The sequence below is a fragment of the Melospiza georgiana genome, chromosome 32 (genome assembly GCF_028018845.1).
Source record: "Melospiza georgiana isolate bMelGeo1 chromosome 32, bMelGeo1.pri, whole genome shotgun sequence".
Classification (NCBI taxonomy): Eukaryota; Metazoa; Chordata; class Aves; order Passeriformes; family Passerellidae; genus Melospiza; species Melospiza georgiana.
The window spans coordinates 3,878,302-3,904,715 of record NC_080461.1 but is presented as its reverse complement, the minus strand read 5'-3'; the positions used below and the strand labels follow the sequence as shown (position 1 = coordinate 3,904,715).

At 39.6% G+C, this 26,414-nt stretch overlaps 1 pseudogene; it reads left to right on the top strand.

Annotated features, from left to right (window-relative positions):
* The window catches only part of LOC131095000 (synaptonemal complex protein 1-like), a 29,198-nt pseudogene extending 6,540 nt beyond the window's left edge, over positions 1-22,658 (top strand).
* Positions 22,659-26,414: the final 3,756 nt, after the last annotated feature.

Below are 26,414 nucleotides of genomic sequence, written 5' to 3'. Positions count from 1 at the left end.
TCAGCTGAAGGGCACTTGAATGACCAGAAATCATTGGGAGGAGTGTTGAGGGTTTTTTGCAGGACAATGGACATATGCAATATATGCACAATCCAGCCTTCATAGAAACTGAGTAAGGTCACCATGCCCTTGAAGGACACAAAAGAAGAAGAACACGCTCAGCAGCAGATGGTTCAGGATGCAAAGGCAGACAAGAAAATCGCAGCGAGATGCATGAAGAAGAAAGACTAACTAAAATGAACTGAAATATCAAAATGCATGCGTAGAAAGGCTTTAACCAATCTTGTATTAGCTTGAGGTGTGAACAGTAGAGAACAGTATAAATATGGCTTGCTTTTTGTAATAAATTGGCTTCACTTGATCATATTTATCATTGTGTGATGTCCCGTTAATGATAATCCGCAACTAGGGACCAGAAATGCATGCAAGCCTCCACCCCAAGAGACATTATGAATTCAGAAAACATGGCCATTAACTGCTTGATACCAACACAGAGTAATGGCAACCAAAATGCTGTCAGACCAGGGTTTTTTCCACTCTCTCTCAAGCCCCATGCGTTGGGCACCAAATTTTGTCCTGGTTTAAGGCAAATTTGGGAGAAAATCTCCAAAGGGGCCCCTCCAGAAAGCAAACCCACACGGCCTCTCCCCCCAGCCAGTTCGGGAAGGATTCCTCGGAGAGAAGTGGAAAGAACATGTTTATTTAAGAAGTAAAACACCCCCCAGCACACAAAATGATCAATACCAGGTGACAACACTCTTTCACCACTCTGAAAAAGATGACAAGTTCAGAAAGTCTCTCTTGGGAATGGTCACTCTGTTATCAGTCCCTCCGGTGCTGGGGCAGCTGCTGCAGCCACAAGGTGCAAACTCTCGGTGTTCCCAGGGCCCAGTCTGGAGCAGTTTGAGTGGTTCCAAAAAAGGGGAAGGAAAAACATTCCAGGAAAAAGTCGGACTGCTTAGCTAAACTAACTAATGAACAGAAGCAAAAGCAAGAGCAAAGCTGGAGCAAAGCAGAAGCAAGAGCAAAAACAAAGCAAAAGTCAAGCAAAAAGCAAAAGCAGCACCGTGTACTGCCCTGTCTCTGTGTCCTGCCAGCCCTGGGGGAGTGGCTGATAACAAAACCAAAACAAAACTTCGCTCTTCAGAGCCAGTCTTGAAGGCACAGAACATAATATCCAGCATAAAGAGAACACATGAATGGGGATACAAGCATCATAACGTCACCCTAGGACAGCACAGTTATTCCAAACTGCCCCCCAGCAGCCCCTCCTCACCAATGCCGTCTGCTGGGGCTGTGCCAGCTTCAGGAGATGCCTCCAGGGCCTGCATGACCTTTGTGAAAAATGCATATTGTATGACTGGCTTTTCACAAATATTAAAATGAATATTATATGTGCTGTGTTAGAAAGTTGTGTTGTACCAATTTTCTTAAGTAGTGTGTTAAATCTAGTTTTAGGTTATACCATAATGTTAAAATAGAAACTATGCTATGTAAGATACTTTTATAATTAGAGTATTAATAATTTGGACAATATGGATTGGGACAATAGGAGATAATAGAAACAAAGAGTTACAGACGTCTGGGTAACTTCTTCTGGGCAGCATAAGCCTGAAAAAGGACACACTTTACAGAGGATTAACCCTTAAAAACAATAGCCTGTTTTAGATGTCCTGTGGCGGCAATCTCGCTGCAAGTCCTTTCTTTAAAAAAAGTATCTCTAGTTTCGATGTTAACATTATGTTAGACCCTAAAACTAGATTTAACACACTACTTAAGAAAATTATTACAGCACAACTTTCTGACACAACACATATAATATTCATTTTAATATTTGCGAAAAGCCAATCATAAAACACGCATTTTTCCCACAGCAGGAGCGGGCTCCCCCAATTATTCCCTGTGCAGGCGGGACCCCCCCTTCCCCTCAGAGCTCTCCCGCGCTGAGGGGCCGCTGCCGCTTCCCGCCCTTCACGCCCGCCCTCAGCGGCCGCCGGGCGCTGGGGCCGCCCCGCCCGCTCTTTTATCGGAGCCACGGAGAAGGAAAACCACTTTCAATTGTTCATGCCGCCGCGCCTGAGTGCTGGGCAGGTGTCTGCGGGCAGATCCCAGGTGAGCGCTCGGCCGCGGGGCCGCTGAGGGCGGCCCATACCACACCCTTCCCCCCGGCCGCCCCCTCGGGCTGTGCTGCTCTGGAGGCCGCGGCTGAGGAGGGGACGGGGGGAAAGCGCAGGGGCCCTTCCCCGGGGACACGGGGACAGTGCTGGGCCCGGGGAGTGCCCCGGCAGAGCCCCGGGCTGGAGCACACACACACCTGCCCCTTGTCCCGAGCTGGAACACACACACACCTGCCCCTTGCCCCGGCACAGCCCCGGGCTGGAGCACACACACACCTGCCCCTTGCATGGGCACAGCCCCGAGCTGGAGCACACACACACCTGTCCCCTTGTCCCGAGCTGGAGCAGACACACACCTGCCCCTGCATGGGTTGGGACGGCTCCTGCACTGGACTAATTTCTCTGCGTGTGCCTAGAGTGGCACAGACATCTTCGGTTTGAATTTTAAAGACTTTTGTTGTTGTTTTCCATCAAAACTGAAGGGAATAATCTTCTGGAGCATCCGCTCTGTGCTGTAAGTCCACATTTGCTGTGGGTAATTCAGCCCAGAGAGCGAGCAGGGCTCTATCGCTGGCCGGGGTCTCTTATCAAATCACCAACGGGACGGGACTGCTGAGGAACTGCCTTGAGCTGTTTTATTTTCCAGCATCAGTCTTATTACATGGTTGTGACAATGGGAAGATGCCAGCAGCTCACATCCCAGGCAGCCGACCAAGAACTTAATGGTACAACTTACTTGAAAAGTTTTTTGACCAATCACACAAAGCAAAAGCACACTGACAGTAGTTCTATCCAACCACTATAAGCACACGTACCTTTGGTTAAAATAATGCTTGCTTATTTTGAATACAATACCTGCTTGTAAGCCTTAAAACACAATGCACAGAGCTCCATTATTAAGCTTAAAACTTCCTAATACCTTGCTAGATGAACTTTTCCGTAACTTAGGGAGTTGTTCTAGCCAAGCATTAATACACAGACCATTGTTCTATTTGTCATTACTTTTCTACTTTTTACATAATTTTTCTGCTGACCTGTCTCATGGCTGCTGCTTGGCTCTAATCACAGTTCTGCTCTCTCTGAGGCCTGCCTTTTGCAGCTTTCCCAAACCCTCTGATTTTATGGATTCCCACAGGCCCCACTCAGATGCTCACACTGGCGTTGGTGTCTTGGTCTCACCGGATCAGGTGTGCAGTGAAAATGTTCTGTCCCCACGCTGAGTTATGGGAATTCAACAAGTTATTTTTTCATGTCAAAGCTCCTAATGAAATATTTTGAGATGAGGGATGAGATATTCTGACAGCAGATGAGTTAGCTGTTTACACGATGAACTTCTGTGACTTAAAAACCTTGTAAAAGGGTATTTTCATGCTGAAACATAATCAGATATGGTTTAGAAGTGCCCTTGGAAGTAAAGCAAAGAAATATCAACTACTGGTCTCCAAAAAAGTAATTTGTCTCCTTGAGTCCTTTGCCATGCAGCAGTGCCCAAACAGGCAGGAGCTGCTGAGTTCCCTGCATTGAAAGCTCCCCTTTGGCCACAGTCTGTAAATCAAACTGCAGGACACCAACAGTTTGATCAACCATAGGGAAGTAAGAAGTGAGTTCCAAAGCCATTACCAATCCCTTGGGCTTTGAAAATTGTAGGCAGCTGTTTTATTAATGACAAATTCTATTTTCACATCATCTGTAGGGATTTTTTTCCCCAGGATTTTATAATTCCTCTTTACAAATCTACCCATAAGAAACTAAGAAACTAAAAATTCTTAAATTTGTGCAGGGTTTTAACAGGCGCTCAGATGATGACTTTAAGTTGCCATTCAATGTGTCGAGCCATGGCGAAATCACTGATTCAGGTACGATTGGAATATTTGCCATGCACCTTCTTTAATTGTCAAGTTTTAATTTTCATGGGTAGTCCCACAGTTTCATATCTGTAACTGTTAAATACAGTTTCACTGTTACTTTTTTTAGAAATACAGTGATCAAAATCTCTTCATGTTTCAGATACAATTTCACAGGAAGTGAAATTTTGCTCTGAAGTAGATGAAGAGATCAGCTAAGTATCAGCTCTGCACATCTAATTCCTTGGGGTCTTTTGAATTTGTTCCCAAACAGCGCCTAAAGCATTATTCAGTAGATATTTGAGGGCTAAAGGAAGTAGTCAGAAGGGAATAATGTTTTCTGTCTCCTGTTTAAAGCTGAATCACCTAGAGGAGATACTTGTGATTTAGTGAACATGCCTGGAAATTAATCTTTAAAAATTAAGGTGATTGCAATATTGTTGTTGTTTTTTTCTTTGTTTGAAGTGTCTGCAAAGTCTATGAGCTTTAATTAGAGTAAGATTTAAACACTTAAGTATCCTTGTGGAACTGGTTCTGAACATTCTGTTGAAGGGCAGAAGGGTTGAAGTCAGAGTATTCTTTGGAAAACTGAAGTGGATTATCACAATTGCCTTTATTCTGGCTTTATTTTATCTGTAGAACAATGAATTCAGTGGTTTCCTCAAACACTGGATTCTTTTCACAGTGTATTTACCAGCAGATCTCTGCTGTAGCACAACTCAGTACAGCTCATTTTTTTTGCAATAGCTTCTGTACTTTGCAGCTACAAAACACTGTTTGCTACCACAAAATAAAACACATTTCTTGTGCTCTCTGTGCTGTTTTTCATATCCCTGACAACTTTTTAGACTTTTTTAATCCTAAGATATTAAAGTACCATCAGGACTGTAACAAAACTGTGATGCAGCCAGAACAAGGATGGTGTTTGGGGCTGTTGTAAGTGAACCAGAGGGCCCTTGGGGCTCGTGTGTTGCTCTCCCTGCTTCAACCACTGGCCCAGCCCTGCTTGTAGGGAACTTTCAAGGTGTTCTAAGGGCACAGGGGTGGTGGTTTTCCTTCCTGCTCCGTGTGTGAGCAGAGAACTGCTGGGACACTTGGATATTTATAAATCCCTGGGTCCAGATGGGATCCATGCCAGGGTGATGAGGGAGCTGGCAGATGAGCTTGCCAAGCCTCTCTCCATCATTTATCAGGAGTTGTGGCTCACTGTGAGATTCCAAATGATTGGACACTGGCTAGTGTGACACCCATGTACAGAAAAGGTAGGAAGGAGGATCCTGGTAATTCCAGGCCAATCAGCCTGGCCTCAGTAGCAGGTGAGATAATGGAGCAGTTCATACTGAGTGCTATCACACAGCACTCCCAGCATGGCCAGGCTATCAGACCCAGCCAGGGCTTTACCAAGGGTGGGTCATGTCTGACCAACCTGGGCTCCTTCTGTGAACAGATGACTGCCTGGTGCATGCAGGAAAGGCTGTGGGTCTTGTGTATCTGGGCTCCAGCAAGGCCTTTGGCACTGTCTCCCACAGCACACTCCTGGAGAAGCTGCAGCCATGGCTGGGACAGGAGCACTCTGTGCTGGGCTCAGAACTGGCTGGATGGGCCCAGAGAGTGGTGGTGAATGGTGCTGCATCCAGCTGGCAGCCAGGCACCAGTGCTGTCCCTCAGGGCTGTACTGGGATCAGTTCTGTTTAATATTTTTATAGATGACATGGATGAGGGCATTGAGTCCTTCATCAGTAAATTTGCAGAGGACACTAAGAAGGGAGCTTGTGTTGATCTCTTGGAAGGAAGGAGGGCTCTGCAGAGAGACTTAGAGACTTAGTTGGATGGATGGGCAGAGTCCAGCAGCATGAAGTTTAATCAGTCCAAGTGCTGAGTTCCACATTTTGGCCACAGAAGTCTCCTACAACATTCCAAGCTGGGAACAGTGTTTCTGGATAGTGCTCAGGCAGAAAGGGCCCTGGGGGTGCTGGGGACAGCCGGTTGAACATGAGCCAGCAGTGTGCCCTGCTCCTGGCCAATGGCTCCTGGCCTGGATCAGGAATGGTGTGGCCAGCAGGAGCAGGGAGCTCATTCTGCCCCTGTATGGGCACTGCTGAGGCTGCACCTTGAGTGCTGTGTCCAGCTCTGGGCCCTCAGCTTAGGAAGGACATTGAGATGCTGGAGCACATCCAGAGGAGGGCAACAAGGCTGGGGAGGGGTTTGGAACACAAGCCCTGTGAGGAACGTTTGAAGGAGCTGGGGCTGTTTAGCCTGGAGGAGAGGAGGCTCAGGGGTGACCTTATTGCTCTCTCAGCTTCCTGCAGGGAGGTTGGAGCCAGGTGGGGTTGGTCTCTTCCACCGGGCAGCACTGACAGAACCAGAGGACACAGTCTCAAGAGACAGCAGGGAAGGGATAGGTTATTAGGGAATTAGGATAGGATATTAGGGAAAAAATTTTCACCAAAGGAATAATGAAGCACTGGAATGCTCTTCCTAGGGAGGTGGTAGAATCACCATCTCTGGATGTGTTTAAAAAAGCCTGGACATGGCACTTGGTGCTGTAGTTGAGGTGTCATGGCATAGGTTGGACTCGATGATCTGAGAGGTCTCTTCCAACCTCATTATTCTGTGATTCTGTGTGTGTTCATGGCAATATCACAGGTACTCCTGGGCAAAGTCTCTGAAGCTGCTTTTACTTAACTCAGCAGTGTCTGTCAGAAGGAGAGGACAGAAATGTGTGAAGAACCTGCTAGAAGGAATTTTGGCTTCACTGATAATTCTGGCAAAACTTTTATTGATTTTGGTGGACTGCAGTTATCCGTGTCTTTAAGCCCATCTATTTGGTGATGTCTGAAGGGGGTTTGGGATATTTCATTGTATTTGTTTCTCCTGTGTGCTCTGTAATGCCTTTTGATACATACACAGAGGATGCACAAAGATTTAAACTTGGGCTCCTGATCATATCTAAGCTTATATCACCATCTGTAGAAAAATATTACTCTTGTGATGTTTCTAAGAGATAAATACATTATCTACAACAGTTTTAATTACATATTATATCCTATTAATTAGGTAGTATTTGAGATTAAATTGTGGAACTTGTTTTAATAGAATCCAGAAACAATGAATGAATTGTTCTCAAAACTCTACAAAGAGGCTGAGAAGATCAAGCAGTGGAAACTGACTGTGGAAAGTGAACTAAACCAGAAAGAAAGAAAACTCCAAGAGAATAGAAAGATTATTGAAGCACAGAATAAAGCCATTCAAGTACTGCAGGCCAGTATTGTATAGTGTACATTGAATAGATGAAGTTCAGTGCTTCCTGATTCAGTATGACACTATTATTGATACAATTAAATATTAAAGACTGTTGCAGTTTGGTTTGTGCCTTGAGAAAATGATTATTTTGAGAAGTTGCAAGCACCTGTCCTGTGTGAGGGTGTGTATGAAGAATATACCTGTAAGTGTCTCCGTTGCTGGTAAATTATTGTTCATTAATTATTACATCTTTCATGCAAAAGATGACTCAGCATGTAATACCAGATAAAACAGATTTCTGTCTACTGATGCCCCAAATTACTTTTTCATGAGGGATTTGAGAAGTCAAAGTGCATTTCTAATATATTTTTCAATAACAATGTCTTTTTGTTCCCTATGAAATCAGTTTGAAAATGAAAAACTCCATTTGAAACTGGAAGATGAGATATGTGAAAATAAAGATCTCTTGAAAGAGTAAGTAATAGAACCAAGGATATATTTTTTGTGGTGGAAATAATCAGTTTCCATGTGGACAGTTTTTATGTAGCTGTTAAATTTTGAAGGTCATTTCCATTGTTACTCCTTAGGTACACAAAGCACTGTGCACTCCTGTGCAAACATGATATTTTTCCCTCCCTTAGAGCTGCTGCTTCAAGGCATCTGTGTAATCTGCTCAAGGAAACCTGTACTCACTTCACAGAGAAGACCAGCAAATGTAAATGCTTTTTTAGTTTTTATTTATCAGAGTAAATGTGCTTCTAGCTTGCTCTAAATTCACAAACAGAAGCAAGAAGAAGAAATTTCTTGTGCTATTCAGAAAAGTTCTCCAGTTGAGATCGACTGGATGTGGCTCTCAGAATGAGAAGTGAATTTTAAGTGGCTCACAAAATTGGAAGTGAAGCCCCAGGTCTAACAGACTTCTGGTTTGTAATGCTGAATGCAGAGGGCTTTTGAAGGCAGTGAAATTGCTTGCTGCAAGGTTGCCAGCCTGGGAGCTCTTTGGGTGCCCAAACAGTGCTCCAGGTTTGAGGCAGTGCCCACAGCCCCAACTGGCACTGGAGCCACTGCAGGGCAGGGCAGGGCTCCCCAAGGCTGCCCAGCCCATTGAAGCTTTGCAGTCCCAGCCACACTCTGGGAATATATTCAGTCATGAGAAGTGACACTTCATGCCTGTTTTAGGCAGTAGAATCTACTCTGAATTCCCAGCACTCTGGAACAAATTTTCAAAGCTGACATTTCCTGTTTTCAGCCATCACACATTTATGGGGAAAAAAGGTCTGAACCCCAAGGTGTAATGAGTAACTGGAATTCTTCTCATGAAACTGAACAAGCCAAGATAGTTGGATAACTTATTGAAGTTTAAATTCTTGAGGTTTTAAAATATGTTCTTGATTGGAAATCCTACTTTATATGCAACTTAGAATTGGTATTATAATCATTAGAATTTTACTAACTTGATCGTGGATACCTAAGAAGTGTCTATTTCTTTTTAGCCTTAATTCTAGAAACACTTGTATATAGATTTACTGTTCTTTTTGATAGCTGTGTCTTTTACTGTTCTCTTTTTAATTGTTTTCTTAGGAAAAAATAGTATCAATTACAAAAGTGAAAGGAAAGAAGGAAAATATGGATGTGGAGTGTTGCAATTTTATAATGACAGCTCTGTGGTTATAGGTATCTGCTGATAGGAAGAAATTCAGTGCTAAACCCTAGATTACAGTTTATAAAGACTAACAGTTTTGATACATTATTATTAAATGGCATTAATACTATAATAATTAATATGGTCACATAAACTGATCCAGAATTACACTTTTCACAGAAAAAATATCTTAGGAAGGAAATTTAAAAGTTGAGCTTGCTTAATGTTTCATTGAAATACACATTTTCCCTAGATTCTGTAACTTTTGGCAGCATGTTTCATAATGACTTATTTAATAAGAATGGAGTTGATAATTCCTTTTTAAATTTATTATGCTGATTAAGTATAATGACCTGGACAGCTGGCATTCTTGTTCAAAAGAAAAACTTTCTCATATGTTCTTGCTTTGATAGATGAACAGGAAAAGGAAGCACCAATATGATTGTATGAGGAACTTCACAGCAACGTAGAAGTAAGTGAGCAAGCTTGATGAAAGGAGTTATGTGAGCTGAGCTGAGTTCCATGTTTATGTTGGGATACTGTTTGTATCCATCATGTGTGGGTATCATGTCATGTGTGATGCAGGAAGTTGGGTTTTCAATCCCTTTTCAAGAATTATTTTTGTGTTATATCAAACACATTCAATGGAGAAGGTGCAGCAGTGTGTGGGATGTAGATCCTGTGATCTGGGTGATGTGTGCTTAGTGCTGGGTCACTGCCACAGCTTCTGGCTTCTTTCTGGGCTCTGTTTCACCTCCCTGCTGGTTCCTCAGAATGGCTGAGGTGGGCAGCAGCCCCTGGAGAAGTTCCAGGGTTTCCAGTATTGAACTTCAAATATTAAATTTTGTTTTTAGAGAATGACAGTGGCATTTGAAGAGCTTCGTGTGCAAGCAGAGGACGAGAGATTGGAAATGAGTTTCAAATGTGAGAATTCTGTTTATTGCGTTTATGCAGCTGGCTCAGTTTTGTACTTCATAGCTTGTGTTACACATGCAGTGTCAGGGCAGAGAAATGTGAAGTGCTGGAATGGTGAAGCAAGATGTGAAGTGCTGGAATGGTGAGCAGCTCACACTGAGACACTGGGACCCTTCTTTTATTCATGCTGCCTTTGGTCACTGCCTGGCCCCTTCTGTTGCTGTTCCACTGGGCCAAAGTTGGAACTTTATTTCTCAAACAGTCACCCAAAATTGAAGTTTTGTCTGTGAAGTACAGTCTAGAGATCAATACTTACTTCCCATAGTTTGTTTATTTAAATGATAATGCACTAGTGTGTAGCTACAGAAACTTTAGCTAAATGCTCTCTCTCTCTATGTATAGCCTGGTATGTTCCTGTTTCATTCTCACATGCTCTTTTCTGTTTGTATTTTGATTATAAAATCAAACATTGCCTCAGCAATTACTCTTGGGAAACAAATGGTACAGCTGTACAATTCCAGGCAATCTTAAACTGGAAGTTGTATTGAACTTGGAGTATATTTCAGCTAGAATGTTAACTATGGATGTTACTGTATCTCAAAAGTAAAAGAAGAAGCAGAAAAAGTTGACAAGTTTGAAAAAGAATGCAAACTGGAAGTCAGTCAAAAGGAAAAGCAGGTTTGCTCATTTTACCATCTAATATGTAGAGCTTTATTTGTGACTAAAGGGACAATGCAAGAGCCAAGAAGTGTTTCTGGGTATTAGAAAATAAGACGAAATAACATCTGGAGCTGCATTTAACTCAAATTCTGCTAAGTTTAGTGATGTTTAGTCTACTGGAATTGATGGTTTGATTTTGAATTGGAGAACTTTTTTGTTTAGAGTAATGTGACTTGATCAATATTTGGCTAAGATTATATCTAGACAAATATTATCTATCTGTCTGTATGTCTGTCTGTCTTTCTGTCTATCTATCTATCTATCTATCTATCTATCTATCTATCTATCTATCTATCTATCTCTCTAATCTAACTTGAATGACAGCAAAATGTCTGCTTATCATACCTGGGTACAAATGAAAATCAATATCTGTCCCTTTTCCAGACATCATGATGATATTTCTTTCATTTTTCTTGATTTCAGCTCTTACCATACAGAGAGATGAAAAAGATGATGTCATAAAAGACATCAAGGCTCAGCTGCAGACGTCACAAAATAAGATTGCTGACTTAATGGAAGCAAAATGTAAGAGTTCTGCCTGCTGTGTTTAAATGTAATTGTTTCTAGAATTTAAATGTCACTGTTTATGATTGTTTATTTATTAGATGTAATTGTTTATAGAAGCATAGGAAACAGGGCCAGGATAGTCTTATTCTGTTGCTGGTTGGCAGCAGAGTTTTGGGGCCTTGAAGGCCTTATTTTTGTTTGGAGCAGGAGCTGCTTATGTGGGAGCAGGACTGGCAGGGCAGTTTTTAGGGGGAGTCAAGCAGTGAGAGCTTTTGAAAATTGCAATATGTTGCTTCAGTTTTGCAAATTTAGAGTCAGGCAGATGTCACTGGGGAAACTTACTTTTCAGAACTTGATTTTCAATATTTTTAAGCAATCTATATTCAAATTTTATATATTATTTTGTAGTATATGATGTCAGTACCACTGTGCTTTGTTAAATTCTTTAAATGTATGTAATTTTCCATTTTTGGCAGCATTTTTTAGTAAATATCCTATTTTTAAAAATATAAACATCTTTTTTTGTTTAGTACGCAATGAAGAAATGTTAAAGGAGTCCCAGGTCAGTAAAGAACATTTGAGGGCAGAGCTGGAAGAGGCTAAAATTTCATTGCAAAAGGCAGAGGTCCCCCTTGCTTATAGTTTTACAGTAGGAATAGACTGGATGAGTATTTGCATAAATAATTATGGATACTTTAGACATGAAACAGCTGTAGCTGTTTGTTGCAAAACATGTTTAGAAATGATATCATGTCTTGAAGGTTACTCAAAAGAACTTGGAAACTGAATTCCAGACTACAGTGAAAACATTAATTCAGGTCACTGGAGAAAAGGAAGAGCAGGAGGAAGAATGTGAAAAAATGAAGGCTTTGCTTGCAGCCCTGACAGAGGAGTTTGAGACTTCTGTTGCCAGTTTGAAAAGCTTGCTGAAAGAAGAGCAAAATAGGTAAATTAATGAGTTTAAATTCCAAGAGTGATCTTACAGGTTGCAGTCTATGACAAAATCAAGAACAACTGGAAATGAAGCTGAAATTTGGAGGTTTTTCTCACACAGTGGTCTAAATGCAGATAATTTAATGTAATTTTTTTTTGTTTGTGATAGTTGATACTGTCTATAAAGTAAATTTTTGCCCCCTCCAACTTTCATAATTCTCTCTTTAGGAGATACAGATTTCTGTAGGTATATATTTGTTTACTTTTATTTCTGCTGTTCTGAGGTTGTAAAAGTAAAATTTGATATGTGTTGCAGGCGCAGGCAGATATATCATCTGCCTGGTGAAAGGTAGATGTTCTTAAAGTGCTTATGCTAAGACTTTGTCTTCTTGTCCTGTAAGTTTCAAATGCAGTGCTTTGTACCCTACATTTGGGGTTTTTAATTTACCATTTCCTTAGATTAAAGAAATCTGAAGATGATTCAAAGCTGCTTACCTTGGAACTCCAGAATAAATCTGCTGAACTGGGTAAGGCTTGTAGAAAGCCAGAAAATGAGCTGGGCGGTAATAAAAATGTTTTCTGCTGTTGTCTGGAAATGGACTGTCTCTGATAGTTGGGAAATGATTTTACAGTGCCTGTACCTGTCAGGAATGCCTGGATTTATTTTTACTCAGCTGATCACTTTTCTTTGGGGGTCGTTGGTGCTGGCAGCAGCCACAGGGCAGTGCTGTGCACAGCTCCAATAGTCAGACCATTCATGCATGAATTCCTCTGGAGGTAATTCTGGTTTGCAGCTCAGAGCAGCAGCACTGCAGGTGCCATGAGTGACTTCTGCAGCAGAGATAAAACCCTCCCATGGAGGTTTCTGTGACCCTCCCCATGCTGGAAGTGGAATGATGCTGGCAGGGGTTGTCCTTAAATATCATCAATTTGATATCCTGTGGTTTCTAGGGACGTGCTCCTTAGTCCCCAGAGTAAGCGCTCTGCCTTGCTGTTGAGAACTTGTAAAAAATCCCAGAATTGTGACTGTGCACATAGAAACCATGTGGAAGTTAGTAACAACTGGTTTCCTTTCTCAGCATACCCATTTGATACCTTCAGCAGTTCAGATTTTTTTTCTGGAACAATGCAGGTGCATCAATACTTGGAGAATACTCTAGTCTTACAGTCCATGGTTTATTTGAAGCTATAATTGTGGACAACATAATAGGCTCTAAATTTTATTTAAGATAAATATTTAGTTTCTCTTCAGATATAGATTTGCTAATGTCTGAATCATTTTTTCAAGTCTACATTTAGATTAAGTCAAAAATTAGCTTTTCAGTTTCTTAACCTTATCCAGCAAGTTCTGAGAACTGAGTGTTGCAAAAGGGGAAATGTTTTATACTCCCTGCTAAATAGGAAAAATAATTTCTATTCCATTAATTTCCAAAAATTCCATGTGCTGTAGAAGAGATGACTAAAGTAAAATGTGATAAAGAAGCGCAACTTGAAGTGCTGTCAGAAACTCTGGTAAATGTTCATTTTATTAATCTCATGGCATTTGCTCTTCATATGAAATTCCTCTTGCTTTGTAAGTATCTTAAATGTCATAAGTAAACTCCATCTAGTCAACCTTAACATTTCTACTAAACTTTCTTACACACAATTTCAGTGTTTTCTTTGAAGAACTTCAATGCCATAAATAAACTCCATCTAGTCAACCTTAACATTTCTACTAAACTTTCTCACACACAATTTCAGTGCTTTCTTTGAAGAACTTCTTCATTGCCTCTGTTTTTCTTGTCTCCTGTGCTTTTGGTTTTTCTTGTCTTCCATGTTTTGGTTTTCCTTCTCAAGGTTTTTCGTTATTTCCTTCTTTGTTCATGCCCATTCAAAGGCCACTCCCTCTGGATATAAAGTTTTCCCATTTTTTCTTCCTTCCAGGAAGGTGATTAGCTCTGGCCTCTGTGAACCCTGCTGTGCTGTGACACAGGCCCATTTTCTGTCACAGAAGTCTGAGCTATATGAAATACACTCTTAACAAAGGTTTATTTTCATTATGATTTTATATTTACAAGCCTAACAAGAATCCATATCAACTAAAGTTAAGATAGTCTGAAATCAGGTGTGCATTTTACTGTGTCTACTTGTTGTTATAATCTGTGCATTGAGTGTTCTGAACTGAGTTTCACTCATTTTCTAAAATGGGCAGATTGGAGGACTTTTATTGAAGAAGGATCTTGAGGCTACTGTAAAAAATTTGCAGAGAGAGAAAAATGTGGAGAGAAAAATGAAAATGCTCTCCAAATGAGAGAAGTCTGAAGCAGGGGAACAGTAACATGTTTTTAGAAATAGTGAAGTTACACATCATGACTTGGATACAAGTTTATACATAAGAAACAGCACCCAGAGCAGGGTCCCACCCTAATTTTGCAGCCCAGGTAATGAAACTCACAGCAGGGGACAGACATGAACAGCACCGGTGTCACAGTTCACTGTCTCACACCACTTCCAGATCCCAGCAGAGATTGGAAAGATCCAATCTGGATAATCCATGGCATGGATGTTGTTGGGTTCTTCTGAAAGCCTTGTGCTCTGAGTTCATGTCTGATAACTTCCAGCAGTTGGGAGTTTGCACATGGATACTCAAAACTCTTCCTTTGCATTTTGCAGAAAGAATTCCATGAACTGAAAGCACAGCTGACAAGTACAGCTGAGAAGGAACAAGATTATTTAAAGCAGCTTGTGACTCTGAAAACAGATCTTGAACAAGAGGGATATGACCATTTTGAAAATAGAATATTTCATTAGTTTTGGTGTAATATAGAAGTTGCTTTAATCCACAGTGAAATGAACTATGATTGTTTTCTAATGGAAGTTTTGAACCACATATATGCCATTAATTATATACTTACATTTCTAAATTCCACTTTCTCTATTTGTATGTATTCTATGGCATATGTAGTTGTTCCATATCTCTCTGACTTCTTTAACGAGAAAGTTTCTGAATTCATTGTTAATCTTGCTTTGAACTACATCACCTTCACTAGACATTATATTTATATAAAAGTTGACTCTGATTTCCTTTCCTTCTTCTGTCACCTTTTTACATCTCTCTGACTCTGCTGCAAAGCTTATATTTGTAGATAAAGACCTGGACTTCTTTCAGCATGGAATAACACTTGATAATGGGTATATTTAATTTAAAAGGAGATTTCAAAATGCACCTTCTTATTCCTCTTGGCCATTTGTTTTAAATTAGGTTAAAGAATGAACAGCTAACAGTGTATCTCAGTAAGCTTTCACTAGAGAAAGAACAAACAGCACAAGAGAAAAATGCTGTCCTGCAGAACTCCAGAAACTGCAAGAACAACAAGAGACCAGTTGTAAACTTCCAGCTTTCTTGAAAGGACAATACTCAATTTGACGAATTACTCAGTTTTACAAATTAGATGATGAGCTGCAACATGACTTGGGTCTGTAGAGTACCTGAGCTATTTTTTGTGTTTGAATTGGAAAGGAAGTGTATTTACACTTGTGAACAAGGCAGGTCAGTGTGCTTTGGATGTCTTTGAGGTTTTTAAGAAGTCACTTTGAATTTTATTTCTTTGCTGACACATGGGTCTTTATTTAGGATAGTAAGAAAAAAGAAGAAAATACAAAGCAGTTAGTTGAAAACCTAGAAGAGGCAAATAGCCAGCTAAGGCAAGTAAAAACAAATATTAATAATATTTGATATTGTTTAAGGAAGTAGACTCAAATAATTGGTTGTGTTCATATGCTGCTTTCTGGGATATTTTGATTAATGTTTTTCTAGATTACATAGCTAAACAGAAACTATTGAGAATTGCTGTCGGCCAAGTAGAAATTTTCTCAGATTAGAAATACCAATTGCTACAGGAACAATGTTTGCCATCATTTTGTATTACACGGTAGGAGCTGTCTTGTTTTGCATTAGACATCTCAGGTGGGAAGGAAATTCAAATAGAAGCTGAAGGTTATGGATTAAATGTGACAAGGCAAAACTGGATCAGAGTTACTCTCTGTATCCTCCCCAGTTCAACAGACAGGCAGCTCCCATGTTCCACAGCTGCATTGCAATAGTCCAGGTCAGGATGTATCTTCCTTGGGTTCCTGGAACATCTTTTCCTACTTAAAAGAAGTATGGACAGTTCACATATTGACTTACTGGGCATGTTGCTGCATTTAAGGAACATTTTCATTGAGCAGCTTATTAAGTTCCCATCAACATTAGCAGCTCTTTTTAGAAAATAAAATACGGGTTTATTAGTAGTACTGAAAATAAGTTAAAGACAATAAATAAATATTTACTAATGCTTGTTAATTTGGCATTTAGAAATGAACTGGAGTCTTTGAAGGAGAAAATGGCAAAGACAGGTGAAGAGATGAAAAGTACACTGGATGAAAGAGAAGAAAATGTATGTCCTGTGTCATGAAAATATCTTACAGAACCTGGAGGACAGCATTCAATGTAAGATCTTTGTTGGGGTTTTTCCTGCAAAGCTCTGCCTGGGGGATGTGATCTCTGCCAGAGGTTTCTTCTTTCCCAGCTGCTGCCAGCTGTGCCCTTGTGTGTCCACATGCGAGCCCTGGTATTTCAAAAGACAAGCACAGTCACTGGGATGTTCACTCTGTGCTGGAAGTTTAATATTAAAGATTCATTTGTTTGTTTTCAGGCAAACAGAGAACCTGCTTTTCTGTTTTTCATATACCCACTCAGTGATGGATGGGCTCTGGATTAGCTTTTTATATGTAGTGTGAGTTTGAGCTTAAATAGATTCAAACATTTTTACTTTTCTTTCTATTGGTTCAAAGCAACCTGGGTTTTTTAGCAAATTTCAAAATTTCATTGTAAAAGTCAAAGATTTACAATTATCATTTCAGGTTAAGAGTATTGAAAATGAAAGTTCAAGAGAGGAAAAGCCATTGAAGATTCTAGAGAATAATTGGGAAAATTCATTTTTTCATGGATGTTGGGAACTTCATACAAGTGCATTTAATAAATTGTGAAGATACTGGGTGTTATGGTTTTGGCCTGGCAAAGCCAGAGCCCCCATGAGTACACCTTCTCCCCGGTGTCTGCTGTGAGATGTGACCAGGAATAAGCAAAGCAGGCTCCAGCTTAAAACATAAAGAAAAGTTTATTAACTAAACTACACACAAAAGAGGAAAAAAAAAAAAAAAAAAGAAAACACGAGGAAAATGAAAACCTCACAAAAACACTCTCCCCCTCCTCCCCCCTAAATTCCCAATACAATACATCCTCCAAAATCACCAATTCTAGGTCCAACACCACCCTTTAGATTACTCAAACTTCCAGCTCCTCAAGAGGAGAGGGAGTCCTTCCATGTGTCGTGGTGGCCTTTTCCATCCTTGTTCCGGTGCTCTCACCACCAAACAGGGATCAGGACTGCTTCCAGGGTTGTCTTTTTAAGGATGCTTTGTCCAGTTCCAGAAAAGCTCAGTATCCCACCTTTGGGACATCTATCCCCCCCATATTTTATATACCCCCTGGGGCCGAGGGGTCCCCACATTGAATCTTCTTTGGCACTGGGACATTTCTCCCCCTGGACTCAGTCTCTGTATCACACGGAAACGTGGCTCTGTCCATGGCTACACGAAAGAGTCCAGCATAAAATGCCACTCCATCTTCTCCATTCTTTCAACATCTCTCACTCTCTCTCTCTCTGGTCCAGACCTCCATCACTCGCTCATTTCCTTCGTCCTCCTCCACTCTTATCTCTCGTCTAGGAAGGGTTAATGTTCTGTAAGGTTTTCATTGTCCAAAAAGGGTTAAAAACTCCTCCAGGCGGCTGGACTCCTGGCTGCACCCCCCCTCCCATCTCCTCAGCCGGGCTGCCTGCTGCCAGCACATATTTACTGAGTTTCAAGATAACGACACAGGCTGCACTCTCTCTCTCTCTCGCTGTCTGTCTCCAAAGGAGGCAGGGGGGATGGCTGCCCGATGTCTCTTGGGGCTCCTCCACCCTTTCATCCTCCAAGGCCTCCTCACCCCCATCTCTGTCCAGGCCCAGGCCTACCGCATGGCTGCCCCTCCCCCGCCCAGCAGCAGTGGCTGGACAGGGGAGAGCTCCGACCTCCGTCCCTCGAAGTCCCAAGAGAGCCTCCCACGGCCAAAGCTCTGCTTTTAACCCCTGTGTGTTCTCAGAGGTGTGTCCAAAACCCCACCGGCTACACCAGGTGCCAATATCAAAATCCAAGCACCCATTGGTTTGACCACAACATCCCAGAATTCCCACTTCTTCCTGGTCAAACCATCACACTGGGTTTTTTTACTTCTTCTTTCTTAACTCCATAACCACTAAGGAACTGGTTCACTGCTATTAATTAACATCTTGTGGTACTTTATGGCTAAAACTCTGATTATTCTAACATGTCAGCTGGTGTTTCAGTCCCATTGGAACAAACTAGACTGGTGCAAGGGCAGGTTTGAGAACATCTACAGGAATTGCTCACATAGGGAGTCATTTGTAGAACTTACTAATTCATGTCTGAAATATCTCTTTCAGATGAATAATTTAAAGAAACAGATGGAAAATAAAACCAAATGCATTGAAGAGTTGCAGCAGGAGGTGTGTAGAGATTTTAAATGTCACAAATACATAAACACATTATAGTTTGGGTTGCTTTTCAGCAGGTTTGTGTCTGCTGTGATGTCTTTAGATACACCTATGTAATTTAAAAATTCTCCTTTCTTATCCTACCCCGGGCAAACTAGGGAGTCATCTTAGGGATCACTTGATTTGTTAAATGAACCTTAATTTCAAAAAAGCAATTACAAAAATAATATCTTTAATAAACTTCTACTCTTTTTCATTTAGTGCATAGTGTTATTTATGTACTTGTAATGAATATCTCAGTTACCACTAGTAGAAAAGAATTCTGCACTGGCACAAACTGTAGTAACTTCACTGTAAAAATAAATAACTTGTGGTTTTGGTCATGAGCATCTTCACACCTTCTGTCAGCAGCATCTTAGTTTTAATTCCCATTCTGCACCTCATTTGTTATTCCCTGCTGCTGCTGCTCAGGAGGAGCCTTTCTTAAGGCCATGAAGAAATAGTAATTATCACAGAAATTAGCTGAACATTCATTTGTTTGAAGAATTGTTCTGGAACCTGAGCTGCACAACAGCTGAGAGGTATTTGCCCGATGAAAGCTGGAATTTCTTGATGCAGTTAAACCATGACATAATTCTATTAATTTATTAAGGTACTGTGCTTGTTTTGTTTAATTTCAACAGAATAAGGTGCTGAAAAAGAAAATTACTGCAGAAAGCAAGAAAAGCAATACTTATGAAGGGAAGGTAGGTTTAAATAACATCATGTAGAAGATGAGGTGAGTGTTTTTAACTCCCAGTGTAAGTAATGATAATACTTGTTAAATACATTCTGAGCTGGTTTATGGATCTGGGATACAGACTTTGCAGGAATGAGCTCATAGTTTTTAGAAGATGATTCCATTTTTAATCATTGGGCACTGACTATTGGACATTTAAGGGATGGATTCACATTGCAATTAATGATGTTTCCAATCTGTTCCTTTTTTTTTTCTTTTGTTGATAGTGGACTGAACAGGGTTCAGCAACCTCATTGTAACGGAAAAGCATTTAAAAGAAATATATATATAAATATATTGTTCTTTTTAGGCTGTTCTTTAAATGTGTTCTGCAGTGGCAATCCCTCTGATGGGAATATTGTGTCCAGCTTTGGGTATTGCACTTGAAGAAAAGTGGACTTTTTTGAGGATATTCATATGATAAACTTAAAAGGAAAAACTGTAATCAAAATGCACTGCTGGGAGGAAAATGTACCATAAAACCTGTGAAAATCTGATACAGATTTACAAGAGAGGGAATAAAATCTCCATCTGTATTTGGTTTTTTCCAAGGCATTCACAGCATTTAGGGTGACTGCTTAGGGCAGTCTTCCCCACTGTGCTGTTGCCGTTGTTCCTTTGAGTATTTTCTAACTCACTTCAGGCCAAAGTTCAACTCTTTATTAAAAAAAAGCTGAACTTTTAAATAGGAAACACTTTAACCATATACCTGAAAAGTAACAGTGTTTGTGCTCAAAAATAAGAGGTAAGAAAAAATCATCAACATGGTAATTCCTAAACAAATAACAATTCTGCTTTCTCCAAAGGTGAAAAAATTACAGTTAGAGATGGAAAATATGAACAAGCAACATAAGGAAGAAGTTGACATCTATCAAAAAGACATAGAAACAAGAAAAGTAAATGAAAATAAACTTCATGAAGAGGTGACAGGTGTTAATTTTTACTGTAATTTAATTTTTTTTAATTTAAAATGTTTTTATGAAGCTTTATTGGCCAGAGTCCTTGCTCATATTTCAGTCTTATTAACATAAATGGAACTTGTTGTGAATCCCTGTGAGCAAAGCTTTAGTACATTAGGTGCTTAGGTTGAAGTATTTGAATATGTCTTTGAAAATGAGAACTCCATTAAAAATTCTTTCTTTCAAGATATAGTTCAAAGAAATTCCACCCTTGGTATAAGGTCAGCCCAGTTAAATTAGATTATAACTTCTCCCATATTAGTATTTTTCTGCCCACACATTTTTTGATGGCAATGCTAAGAAATGTTAGGTCAGAGTGCTTGAAATGGCCTTTTGGTTTGCAGTGAGCTTGCCTGCCATGGATGTACCTTTGATCTTGCCCATTTTAACAATCTGCAGAAAAGATGAGGGATTGCAAAGGGATCTTGAAAGCAAATAAAGCCCAAGTGGGACTGCAAACTTTGTACCCACAGGGGGAAGAAGAAATTAAGATTTAAAGATTTAAAAGAAATATATTGTTATGTTGATTAATGAAATGCAATTTATTACTGGCAGGTAGAAAAGATGAGGTTGCTTTGTAAGGAAACTGCAATGATACAGAGAGAAACTGATGCCAGATGTCAGCACAAGATAACTGAGATGGTGGCACTGATGGAAAAGCACAAGGTCAGAGATTTTCCTGCTTTCTGTGGTTTGCAATGGGTGATACCATGTCAATACCATGTTTATAACTTGTGACACCACGTTAATGACCTTTCAAAAGCAGAAACAGGCCTGAGTCTGGGAAAAGGAAGATGAACACATGCTGGACTTTGCATCACCTAAAATCAAATTCATTTGAAGATTTTGAAAAGATTCCTATGGGCAGATAAATTCCAGTTGTCTAAACTTCTGGGATTTTTAGATTTTTTTCAATTCCGCTTCCTTTGATACCATCTGAATGCAATATTTTTCAGTATCAGTTTGGCTCTTTCTCAAAGGTTACCTAGTGACTGTCAGCAGCTTAGCCTGACACTTTTTAGTTTACCTTTCTATTCCTCATTTTGCAATATCTTTAGCAGATACATTAATAAAGATGACACAGCTGGTTCTTAGTGCTGAGCACATATTGCTGCACAGAAATAAAACTGTGCCAGTCCACAAAATAATAGTTGAATTGAGCATTTCCTGTTTTACAGTTTCTGCAGACGCATCAATGAATCTTTTCTTTCTGAATCTTAAGGGCCTGGTTTGAAAAAATGATGTTTTAAGACTGGATAACTCTATAATTGTAACATTTACTCACATGTTTTGAGCTTGTTGTTGGTTTGGTTTTTTAAACACAGAATGAATATGATAAAATGGTTGAAGAAAAAGATGCAGAGTTAAAAGTATATAAAATGAAACAGCAAAAGCAGTTCTCATCAGAAAGAGCACTGGTAAGGAGCACTTTGCAATGGTCAATAATTCAGTGAAGGGGCTGATGTCCCTGTGTAGGGGTTTTATACTGGCTAAGTGCCAGGCACACACACAAAAAAACATTCAGTCATTTTTCTCTGCTGTAGTTGAGCAGAGGAGGGGAAAGAAAAATTCAAGGACTGAGTTGAGATAAAGATTAGGAGAAAAACACTTTGAGGGTAAAGCTGGTTCAAACTTTAATAGTATTAAAAAAACATTATTAATAGAATTAAAAGTGAGTGATGAGAATTAAAATAAACCTTTAAAACACCTTTTTTCCCAATCCCTCCCTCTTGCCCATCCACAGCACAGAGAGACAAAAGATGTGATCTTCAGTCAGTTTGTGACTTCTAAAATCTTTTTTCAGTTTGCTTAGAGAGTTTCTTTTCCTGCTGCGCTCTGGGGTCTTTCCCACCAGAGACATTCTCTGGGAACTTTTCCAGTGTGGTTTGAATTTTTACCAGTAGGGGTGCCACCCAACCTGCTGCAACAGATCTTATTCTGGGCACTAAAAACTCCAAATGTTTCTAAAAATAAATTGGGGTAGCAGTGTGTTTGTGTCTGCTCCTCCAGATAGTGTGTCATGTTCTGACTCCCCACTTTGGATAGGAAACTTTTGTTTTAAATATTTAGATTGTGCCCTCTCACCCCTGCTCTCCCAAGGGTTTTACCTTGAACACTTCTGATCAAATACCTGTTTCTGACAGTGCTTCAGTCTTTGTTAAACAAGCTGAAGCAAAGCTTCAAGTATAGGGCTGAAAAGCACATAGAATTATCTTGTGTATCTAATGAGTGTCCCTGTTAATTACTGTCTCACCTGGGACTGTTCTCCTTTTTCTGGGCTGTGCATAGTTAACCCTGTCCTTTATTTAATGGTTTGTAGGAAAATGAGCTGTCATGTTTGAAAAAGGAACTGTCCTCCCTTAAGGAGCAACTGAAAGCAGAAGTGGAAGAAAAGGTGGAGTTTTTTATTCCCTGATCAGTGGGGGTGAGAGGTGTGGCCTGGGCTTGTGCTGTGGGAGGAGTTGGATCAGAAATGAAACTGAACAGAAAAACAGTGACTTTGGAATGCTGGGGTTGTGCTAAATCTGGTCATAGATTTGCGTGAACTTTGTAACAGTCTGTGATTATAGATTATATATAAATTAAAAAACAACAAAACAAAGCTCTCCTTTATTTTTGGTAATTTTAACTAGCTAAAGCAAAAAAGTTCCCTAAACTGTAGGGGTTTTTAGTGACTTTTGAATGCTGAGGTTGTACCAAACCTGTTCATATTTTTATATGAACTTTGTAACAGTCTGTGATTATAGACTGTGCTCTGTAATTGCAGCAAGAAGGTTTTTAACAACTGAATTCAAATAAATATTTTCTTGCTGTCGCATAACTCTTTTGTAAGAGAATCTTGTAAAAGAGCACTCTGGCACTATGATTGCTGAAAGTGAAAAGAAGCACAAGGTAACTTTAACTTTTTAATTGCTTTTAGAATTTTGTAGTATTTATATGTGTACAATCAATTGAAGTGCCATGATAATTTATTTGCATTCAGCAAAAGACATTGGAATGCTTTTGACTTCAAACTTTTTAAATTATAGAAAACACAAACTTATGTTCCTGACTTCTAAACCTTGTTTAGATCTATACAGTGAATCTATTCATGTAAAACATGTAAAAAATAGAAACTCTCCAAATTATATTCCTGAAATAAAAAAGATAAAAATAAAAAATATGTTCTTCCAAACAGGAAGCCCCTTGGGCAGTACAACATTGATATTTTATAACTCCTAACAGTGAATTTTTCTTGTTGCATTTTTCTGCCTGTATTTCTTACTTCTCTGTAGATGATTTTTTTCCCCCCTGGGATAAGAAGGGATTTTAAAGGGTCACACCATTCCATGGAGATATTAGACAGCTGATATTATGGAGATATTAGAAGGGCTCCCAGTGTGTAATTTTTCTTGCTCAGTTGTTGATTTTTTAATGTCTCTAGAATTGTTTTACTTAGTCTTAAAAGTGTCCATTTGTAAAGACACTTTTCCTCTATGGAAGAGAAAAAAGCTGATATAGCTGTAAAAATGGTCAAAGTAGTCCTGACTGCAGAACTCACCCTTCTTCCCTGTCAGGAGTTCACTTGTGGTTTTCACATTGGAACAATGGAATCCAGCACCATTTTGATGTTATCTGTCTAAAAAAGGGCTGCACTGGACCATTCAATGCTTCTCTGTTTACCTTCTAATGAAAAAACTATTTTAAGTAACACCAATCTTGATGTAGCTATCAATCTTTCTCTGGAAGCCTTTTCCTGCAGTTTTGTTTGTTCCTATTTTCTTTGATGTTTGATAGAGTCCAATGGAGTGGCTACAGTTCAGAATAACCTGAATTTCTGCAGATAAGCACAGAGAACTTAAATACAGTGTGCCATGAAACTCAGCTCTTCCATAGCTACCCCGTCATTCTCCTCATATGGCAACAAAAATAGTATAAAAAATGATATTTCCACCCCTCCCCACTTTGTTTGGGTCTTTGCTCCATGTTTGGATGGAAAGATCAGAGTTCCACCATTTCTCTCAGGTGAATTCTTGGACACTCAGTCTGTAAACTGAGTCCTGAGTTTGGCTTTAGATTCCATATTTACCCCATAAAATATAATCTAAAAAGAGAAACATTTTCTTTTCCAGACATGTGTTATAAAGACTCCTCCAGTGGATAAAATGCAGAGTGGAAGAAGCACAAACCTGCCTGCAGGGCAGAGCAGCAGGAAAAAGCAGAAAGTGCTTGTGCAGCTGGACACTGAGTCAGACAGCTCTGAGCACACTGACCTCCTGGTAAGAGCCAGAGAACAAATCATGTGCTGAGCAGCTCTTTGTGCTCACTGCTGGGACTGAGAATGAAATAAAGAGTTTGGCTTCCACATTCCAGCCAATATTTATGTGTATATTTTTAATTTATTGGTTCTTTCTGGAATCGTAGTTGTATGTACATAATTAACATTCTTTTTATTCAACTGTTTTGCATCATAATGACATCTTTTCTTTTTCAAAATTTAATATCCTTAGGCGGAAAGAAAAAGTACTTTTAATATAGTGTGACTAAGTAACTTTTAATTTAACTTTCAACTTTTAATTAATTAGAGCATAGTCTCGGAAGAAGAAATGTTTAAAAATTTGTACAAAGATTATCCACAAGCTTCACAATTACATTCCACAGCACCAAAAAAGGTATGTTAGCCTTTCCTAAGATTAAACCAAGCAGTTAATCAGATTGTTTACAGAAACTAAAGGATGGCTTTATTTTCCTTCCTAGAGCCCAGCTCCATGCAGTGTGAAATCTCCAGGCTCTGCTCTGAAACTCAAAACCATGAGGAGGATGCGCGAGGCGGGCTGGACTGCGCTCTCCAAAACGGACAGGAAGAGGAAAATTAAAGATGCTGTAAAGCTCTTTGCTTAAAATGCAGAAATGCCCAGTGCCCTGGTACTGCTTGCAGGGTTGTTTTTCTCTCAGAGTTGGTGCTTTGTTGTGTTTTTTTGTCATACTCAGTGTTAATACTATGTTCCTTCCTTTACACATATAAACTTTATAGATCCATAACTGCAACCCCTGCAGAGCATCTTCCACCTTTCCTCCCTTGTGCTGCAAAATGTTGGGACACAAATTAGCCAATTTTAAATCTGGAAATAAATAGAACTACATAGAAAGTTGTTTCAAAGCTGTTTCTGGCATTAGAAATTCTGCTTTTAAAGAACTTCTGTTCTTTTAAATTTACTCTGTTTTTCTTAACACATAAATACTTAGTGGCAGAAATGTAGCTGTTAAATGTATGTACTTTTACCTGAAGTCTTTTTGCTTTTTCCTGCACCTGTCTTTTTAGACTGTTTGCTTTTCAGTATGTTAAAATGGTTTTGAAACTTCTAAAATTTCAGTAGAATTACTTGTATTTAAAAAGATTTCAGCTTCACAAGGAGTAAAATATACATGTTATAAGATTGTGCAAACAATGTTAAGATGCCAATAAATTGTTTATCTGAAATATAAAGTGTGGGACTATTTGTTGTTGCTTTAAATTTGTTGTTGCTTTTTTTTTGAACACAGACAGAAATCACCCACCAGCCTTCCTAGAGACCAGCAGAAGTGCAAGGATAGATTAGAACATCTATTTCTGTATTAATCCTTGATTAATCTTGGTTTCACAACAATGAAAAACCCTACTTCAGAGCCTAGACATAACAGGAAAACTACAAGTACATCTTAATATACTGAAAGATCAAAAATCCCAAATGCAGCTGAAGTGGGAAGCAAAACATATTTGCTTTATTCTGTTTGTGTAGTCTTAGGGATAGGCCAGTAGTTTGGGTTCCCTATGTTGAGCTGTTGAGCAGTGATGTAAATGAAATTTGTTAATATATGTAGCTAACAAATATTGTGCAAAGACGTGGAAGAATATGCTGTGCTTTCCCCATGAGCACCTGAAAGTGAAAAATTGAAGTTTGTACTGACCACTTCTAGACTCAAACAGTAACTAATCAATTAGAGCCTTGGTAATTTCAGGGACATGAATCCATGGTATATCACATAATTCTCGTGATCCTGTGAGTGTGTCCTGTGAGGTGCTGTGTCAATCACCTGAAAAAGGACAAAAATATTGCCAGCAACACTGCAGAAAGCCTGCAGGAAATGCAAACAGCAGGGGAGGGTGTAAAATCACATCTGCCCCTTTCTGTGCCTGTTTTCATTAATGGAT